Genomic DNA, 8,591 nt, shown 5'->3' with positions numbered 1-8,591 from the left:
ACTTTAGCTCGAATCTCCAGTCTAGCTCCGGACATCAGCGTAGATGGTGGAGCTTTTGCAGTGATTAGGAGATATCCCGTCGTCGTGCGCGCTCGAAACATTGAAGACACTTTGTGTGTTGGCGGTGGCGGTACAGCATCCCTTCGGTACGCCATTGAAGTGAAGTGAAGTGGAATCGGTTTTGTGCTCCGCGTCAGAAGGTCTCTAATGTCGATTTGTGCTGGCGTTTTGGTTCATCCCCGCTCAGCCCCTGACCAGCGTCAGCGTGTTGCAGTGTGTGCCAAGTGTACGTAAGTGTAACGAGCGGCTTCGCTAATCCCTGGAACCGTCCCTGGTTCTCAAAAGAAAGCCGGAAACCAACAACCATGATAATACAACGGCGGTTTTCAAGACGGGAAACCAATTGTTCAGGCGAGTTCCGTTCCGTGCCACCCTCACCCCTACCCTACAGCAGTAGTCCACCAATTCTGCAGTGACAGTGCATTGCTTTCGGTGCGGTGGTGCGCACGTTTCCCGGTGGCATCCAGTGAACGTGCCGCGTTACGTGTGCGAGTGTAGCGCACAGAGAGCGAGGAAGTTATTTAGTGCACGATTTTACAGAATAATAATTCACCCCGCAATTGTGCTGTGGAATGTGTGTCTGTGTGTGGGTGTGTGTGGATGCGATTGTGTGGAAGCTTCCTGTGCAGTAAGCGTCGAATCCATTCTCCAACCGTCGATGGGTAGTGTGTTCACGTGGGCAAAAAGAAATATATTATCGAAGGGGAGCATAAAAAGGAAGTTTCCAGCAAAAGATTCCTAGCGTGTCCACTGACCAACACACGGTACAAGCTCGCAATTGCCTAACCTAGCCGGTCCACTGGCACAGAGGATCATGTATTGGAGCGACGACGAAAGCCCCATTGTGGAGTGAATTGTGGCAGTATGTTACGTGTGCGTTGGTGTGAAGGTGTGTAGGTCGTCATAAAAATATTCGCATACATTACGGTTTATGGGCGATTTATAACGTGGCGCGTTTGTACTTTCACACAGCAATTCGAAAGAAAGCGGCAGCTAGTGGGGGCATCTTTGTGGTGAAGATGTTCCCTTCTTAAGCTGCCTTTCGATCATGCGTGTGTGTGTGTGTGTGTATTCCAAAGGTGCGTGATTTTTCCGCGTGGAGAAGTCGTTACGTGAGCGTACGGACGCCTCCATAAAAGGAGAAGTCGTTCGATACTGACGCAACGATAAAAGGCGTTAACTGAGTTTGGCGAAGAATATGCTACCGCCGCTCGTCGTGTGAAAGGCGCTCCTATTCTATATCTCCTTGACAACTGCGTGCAAAAGCCGGCTTAAAGCCGAAAGCACTACAGAGCCGCCCCGTCTCGGCGTTAGGCAGGGAGAAGATTAACGTGTTGACAGTGACGATAATGATAATGCGGTGATCGTTCGTGGGCGAGCCGTGGGAGTAAAGCTGGATGATAATTATGACAACGCTGAGAAGACGGTTGATGCCGACGATGCCGATGCTGATAATCTGCGATGTCTCATAATCATAACACAGTTTACTCGAATTAACGCCACCGAAACGAGTAACGCTGGGGGAACGGGTTGCTCTGCTCGTTCGACGAAAGTTTGCTCCTCTGCGTGCCTGCGTGTGATTAGAGTGTGTGTTTGAGTGGGAGTCGTTGCTGTGTGTATGTGTGTGTGTGTGTGTAGGAATGGAATCTTAAATGTTCAAGCGTTTGGGGGTTGTTGAGGCAAAACGAGATTCTACCTTTACCTTTGATTTTCACCCGGGCGAAAGTTTGAGCGGGTGGAGTGAGTTTGGCCAAACATTGTGCGAGAGTAGAGGAATGCTCCCTACCGTAAAGCCCGTTGCTTTACGACTTGCCGCTTACGGATCGGAATCCACGGCTACCCGTCCATTGCCGCACATCGTTCGGGGGAATCCTTTCGATTGAGTGGTGCTTTTCGTTCGTGGGTGGAAAAAGCGAACCCAAAGCGCCCTCTCCCCTTTCGCACTCTGCGTCATGCTGTACATTTTCGAAAGCCTTAGCTCCTAAATTGTGATGAATGAAGTGTTTCATAGTTTGTGCCCGGGAAACCCCATAAAACCGACGCTTCCCGGAGTTGTGTCGGATCCCACGAGTCATAAAAGTCGAAAGCGAGGCACAAAAGCCTATTTGGAGCCGGTGAAGTCGCGGGAAGTGGATTGTGTGATTATAGAGAAATAATGCTTTGCACGTCGGGAATTTAATATCTTCCTCGCTTCTTGTCGAGCGGTGCGGGGATTTTCGTGTGCAGGATTAGGGGCATTTGGTGTTGTTTTCTCTTGACGCGGAAAACTGTGCCAATTGTAAGATGCCAATTGGGAATAAGGGGGAATAAATTATACATGACGACGGCGTTGAACAGGGCAACGTAAACAAGCGCGAAGGAAAAGCGAACCAGAAACAGCTGTTGTCGTATTCATCGGGAAGGATTTGTTAAGGTAAGCAAAGCGAAGTGAAAAATAACTTTGAAACATATCGTATTACACTTTCTCACCTCGTTGCAGCGCGGAAAGCGATGCCAGAAGTTAGGAACTTTTATTTTGTTTTTCACTTGCCACTCCTATCTAGTCGGTGCGCCGTTAAGCGGTAGGCTTTGTTGACGTATAAACATTTCACAAAAAAAAACAGCCGTAGACTTTTCATTGTTTGCGGGAGAGCGTCAAATTCGTGTCCTTTTAGAAAAAAAAACAAAACTTTAAACTTTTCCAACACCTCGACAATAACCTATTCTCATGTTAGAGTTTTGCTGGCTGAAATGAACAACACACCTTCACACACCCTTATCCACTCAATTGTTGCCAACACAGCCCCTGTCACTTCCGCTCTCAGCCCCTGGTAGCAAACACTGGCCAAATATGAGGGAAGGAGCAGTCTAATGCCGACGAAAACAAATAATAATATTCCGCAAGTTGTTTGAGACTTTCGCAGCCCCGCAGTCAAGTGCCGTATTGCAGGGGTGCTGTGTTTGCTGTAATTCAAAACACGAAATTTAATAAGTTTTGCCGCCTTTTCACCGACCTGTTTGTTTGCTGGTTTGTTTGGCAACAGAATTGAAGAAGTGGTGGGAAAGGAAAGCTGGCTGGGTGAGTGTGAACGGTGTTCTTTTCTGGAGGGTGCAAAGTTTTAACAACAGCGTCGAATTTATCGAATTGCAAGCGGAAGCTTTAAACGATGGGTTTTTGTCAACAGATTCCGGTGGTCGTTATGTTGTTTGCGCTTGCTGCGTTCTTAGGCGCGTGGAAAGGACCTTCTGTTGACCAGCAAAATTGTATTTTTCGCTTAAAATAAACAAGTTTTTTCCGCGTCTGTTGGGATAGAAAAACAAGAAAAAGGACGAAATTTCAAGGAAATGTTATACTATACGAAATTCTATTTCAGCATCTTTTACAGCATCGATTTGCGTGCTCAATTTGATACGAAATGTGCTTATAGTAACGGGAGAAAAAGTTCTCTCCCACACTGGGGACATCTTTTACGGTAGGAGAGCCACTTTGCAAACAGAAACACACCCACACGAACTTTCGTTTAACCTTTCCGTTTTTCTTCCATTCAGGCTTAAGGTGTTGCCGAATGTCACATTCGTGTTTTGTCGTTGGTTTATTTATGTCAACCATAAGTGAAATTTATAACCAAGCTTATAACACGCTACCTTCATCTTCATTGCTTCTTCTCGGCATCCTCACACCCTTTCTATTGGAAAAGAGCTACCACGCCGATTTTGCTTCATTTCGTCTCCAACGCTTTCCCTCGTTTGAACTCGTCAAGACCCATGAATAATATGGGACCATTATGAGAACATTAAACTTCAAGGCCGTCAACCTTATTGAGCGTGCGGCATTCCTGACACATACCTTGCACTTGAAGCTTTCCACACTCACCAAGATCCCAAACATACGCCCAAGAAGGTAAAGGGCGAATTCGGCAAAAAGCTACTACCACTATACGCCCGTATCATGTGCAGGAAGTGGAGTGTTTATTGGATGACCATGTGCCCAGGAAAAGAGCATAAACAAAGCCTCGTTTGGGGTTGTTTCAATCTCACCGAGTAGGCACAAGAACCCGCCTTTGTTCTTACCGATGAACAATATCATGAGACTGAAGAGCCAGGGACAAGAACAGAGCATAACGCCTGGGATATAGCCACTGTAATAAAACCAACAAATGTATTACAGCGAGATATCCTAGAAGAAGGGTTTATAACGTGGAAGAAACCGTCCATTTTGTTATCTGCTTTTCATTGCACAGAATGCATTACCATCCCCTCATTGTGCGGCCTGGAGATGATCTTTGTGACATTGAAAGGTGACGTCTACTTTTTGCCCAGTTTTTTTCTGTTCGTAAGCAGAAGATGCTTTTATCTTACGTTGTGCGTAACCCCTCCTGAAACAATGCCTTAAAAACCACATTGTTGCTACAACAACAAGACGTTTTACATCGATCTGCTCGTTATGACATCCTTGCCTACTCTTCATACTCTTTTCAGCCGGTACGGTACTCTTCCTGGTCCATTCGTAACAAACCGGAAATACGCACAATTCGCATGGATAACAGTATGCGCGATTCTCTGCCACCATCGTGCATCCCTTTTGTTAAACGATTTGATTTATGAGCTTTAAAACAATGCTCGTTAGTTACGGGGATGGAGCATCTTCTCACGAATGACTAAGAGCTCTCTGGAACACTGTGTGAGCTAAAAACACTTCGCTAGAACATATATAACGAAACAATGAAGCAGGAGCGCCAGACACGTGAGGAACGCGACAATGATTCATGTCAAGAAGCGGTGCTTGCCGTTGGCGAACATGAATCGTGACAGATCAAGCAACATGCATTATGGGAGCGAGCACGTGTGCAGAATGTTTGAAAGAGCCTCCACATACAATGGTGCTCCAATATGCTAAACTTCCGTGGGGCGACAGGAAGTAACTGCAGACTTGTGGTAGATCGTTATCAACTTCCGCAAGAATCTCAATAAATGAAGTGTGAGAAAGTTATGAGCGCGTACTTAACGACATAATTTCGTTATAATGACACTTTGCACCGCGAGAGTGTCTTCATTAACAAACTTTTGCTTTGGGGGACACATTTTATGGAAGAAAGTTTACAGCATGCGTTTGTGAATAAAACCCGTGACAAGGAGCAATCCTTTCTTAGAAAAATCTACTCATTCTTTTTAGAAGATTGGAACACATTTTACACAATTCTTTGAAATGTTTCATTGGATCGAAAACCTTGGTAAAAATTGATATCATAATCTAAATTAACAGCAAAAAAGTATTGCAACACGTTCGTAGCTCACCTTCAGTACAACAATCTACGCAACCAGCCGCCAATGTACGACGTGTTTCTTTCCCTTCATTGTAACGCATGTGCTGACGCCTTTTCTTTTACATCAATTATTCATGCCCTTATGCTCAACCTGTCATGTCGACGTCCTAATCCAACTCATTCGTTCGTCTTCTCCAAGCACCTCAAAACACAAAAGGAAAACGCAACCAACTAATCCCCACAGGAATACAGCACATACACAAACAAACAACGAGGAATGATCGAAACAACGATGTCTAAACTTTTCAATTCGACCTTCATCATCCCATCCGGTCGACACCTTCAACGGATCCTCCCGCGTCAATGCGTTGGATGTGTGTGTGTTGCATTAACAAATTAATTTCTTGCTCACCTTTCTTCCTCAACAACCTCGAACCGTTATCAGAAGCCCTTCTGAAAAGTGTTTGAATTTTCGCTGAAGATGTACAGTAAAGGCGTGCCTTGGTTTAAGCCCCCTGCCAGAGAGAGGTAAACTTTGAAAGAACAGTAATTTTTAAACTCCCAACAACCCTCATGACCACGTCCCCACGTACTGCAAGCTTGTTTCACTTTGACAAACACCAACCATACTCTTTCTGTTCGTTTCTTTCATTGTTTTCTGCCCCTGTTTCGCTACTAAAATATTGTAGCGTAAAATACTCCAACCGAGACACTTTTGCCCTACTTTCACCCAGGTACTCCCGTAATCAGTCTAAGCGATGGCTTCCTTCGCTTTTCATTCATGCCTTTGGCGGGGCCTATCTTTAAAGTCTTAAAAACAGCCATCACCTCTGTCTTTTGCACGAGGCTTCTTACGTTACACGTCTTCTTGTAAGGTGATCAGGGGAAAATTATGAATGGGATTTTATGTTTCACCAGCTTCAAGGTTTTCGTCGTTTGTGCTTTTTAGAGCGGAAGACATGAAGCATAAAATTTCCAAAACACGTATTAAAACGACCCCTGCCCTGAGCTTCACAATAAGTAATCGTGCTTCCAGGAAAGACAGCTAAAAAAGACACCTTCAAAAAGGCTAACTCAATGCTCTCCCACTGAGCGTGTCGTTTTATGGTCTTTGAGCATCTACACAACCGACGAAAATGCTTTGATCCGATTGAAAGTGAATGCAGTTTCATTTACACAATTCAATTTAATGCTACATGATTGCTTATTTTATATATTACTCAACACTCCTTGCTACAAAGTGGAACACTTGGTCTGTAAATGCACTCTACCGGTTTGTAGCTGTACGCTGACATAATAAAGTCTTTGGACGAAATTGGATTTCAATCGTCACTCCACTCAACAGCTGACAGTCACACAAATGGTTTCTTTGAGTGAGATTTTCCATCTATTTCTTGTTTCCACTCAATGATCCTTTTTTCTGATTCTAACAGCCTTACACATTCGAGTAGTTTTGCTTTGCAGACTTCCATCTTTTATTTGCCTATCCATCTTCATAAGTGTAAACATGCGACTGTGAGTCGAGTGACCCACACGTTCAACAACCAACCTTCCTTCGTCCCTCGCTTCTCGCCTTCTGGCCAACTGGAACCAGTCACGTACTTTAAATTGTGAACAAATATCTTCAACTTTATTACATTCTCGATGGCTTCTACACCCTTGTACGCCTGTCTGTGTTCTTCGTGTCTCAATGGCTTACTCTCACATTCAACGATCTCACACGCCCTTACAGCACATGGGCTCACATTTCATTTCACCGTTGGGTGAGCGACTTTATTGAAATTTTTCCATCTTTGCAACGGTCGACAGCAGTCCACAAAGTCCACGGGGACATCTGACGAGCACGACAGGATCAATATTATGTAGGTCTCCCAAAGGGTTGTCCCCCGGTGGACAGCTGCGACCCACTGGTTTCGGTGACACATATGTACATGTTTGCGCTTGGGAGAGCTTTCCAAGAGCTTGAAGATGAAACGACAGCCAACTGACGAGACGAATGAAACCATCGAGGAATATACCCATGCATAAAAAAGCTCCAAGATAACAACAAATCCCAACCATCGGCCATCAAGCGGTAGCACATTAAAATGAAATGACTTCTGGAAATAACAAGCAGAAACAGAAGGCAGCAGGAAAAATGGTAAACACAAAAGAAGATATGTCATGGCCACAGAATGCGCTTGCTGCATCAAGCTTAAAGCAGAACAATTCGAGATAGGTACGCGCCGGGGGACTCTTGTTCGTGTCGATAACGAAACAAACAAAAAAAGGTCCGTATGTTGTTGAAAAGGCTGAAGAATACAATCAGTGAAAGGAATCAGAAGCACGATTCAGAATCCAATGAATGTCGCAAGACGACTTGATTTGAAGGCACAAGGACAAACGTGATGGTGGAAAAAGCGACAACACTATATCTTGCCGACATCTTCAACTCTTGCCACACAACGGCACATGTATTTGCAGATATATAGACTAACCCATATCTCAGTCAACTCCTCACAGCTTCAGGCTGTCGAAAAATAAATCACCAAATGCTTCAGACAACTCTTCCGTTCGAGTACGTTTCACCGGTGAAGCGTTTGTTAGAAAGCTTTCACTTTCTTTTTTTCTTTTTGATAAACCTTCCATCAAAATAATTGTTTTTCGGAGTACGTTATCCAGTGGTGTCAACTGTGGAGGAGTATAAATAAAACGATTAAGAATGAAGGCCAAGTAAGGCTTTGGATTTTCACAATTCTTGTTAATGCTTTCTTTGATTGTAAAGATGTGTTTTATGAATTGACAAACATCATCACGTTCCAAGCTATGTTCAATATATGTCCACGATTATACAGTGAGCGTTTCCTCTAGTTGGATTAATGCTAAGATAAAACCTCATTCTGAAGGACATCAACAAACTGCAAAGAGCTCGCCCTAAATATAAGGCCCTTTGTCAGACGCCAATGACATTTCTTCTTAATCACTGTTTAAGAATTTCCCATTTAGCGTCATCTTTCACCAAACCGATGGGAGTATTCCTGGATCCTAGACCTTCCCAAAATTCTCCACCAATCAAACTGTTCGTCTCTAAGTTTCGCATGTTTTTTTGTCCCGAAATATATCCCTTTTCTGAGCCTTTTCTCAGTATCCCCTGTGACTTCGTTTGCATAACGAGCAAACTACTAACCACTGGCTTTTAATTGAATCAAAAATCTAAGAAACCAGCATCGACAAAACGTAGGCGATCATTTGAAGTGCTCGTGGTGCAGTCATTCTTGATGACAATTTTTAGAACAAATAAATACCATT

The 8,591-nt window shown here is 44.1% G+C and overlaps 1 protein-coding gene across 2 annotated transcripts in view; it reads left to right on the top strand.

The window, feature by feature from the left end:
* Positions 1–8,591, top strand: part of LOC1278102 (uncharacterized) — a 64,597-nt gene continuing 56,006 nt past the window's right edge. Inside the window, exon 1 of one of the 2 annotated variants that reach the window (XM_061660360.1) lies at positions 1–286. The gene's annotated coding sequence lies outside the window, so the exon portion shown is untranslated. Of the gene's footprint in view, positions 291–8,591 lie in introns of both variants that reach the window. The other variant, XM_061660361.1, reaches the window with a different exon arrangement.

Source organism: Anopheles gambiae, chromosome 3, assembly GCF_943734735.2.
Source record: "Anopheles gambiae chromosome 3, idAnoGambNW_F1_1, whole genome shotgun sequence".
Lineage (NCBI taxonomy): Eukaryota > Metazoa > Arthropoda > Insecta > Diptera > Culicidae > Anopheles > Anopheles gambiae.
The sequence above is the reverse complement of the archived record's forward strand: the minus strand, read 5'-3'. Positions and strand labels throughout refer to the sequence as shown.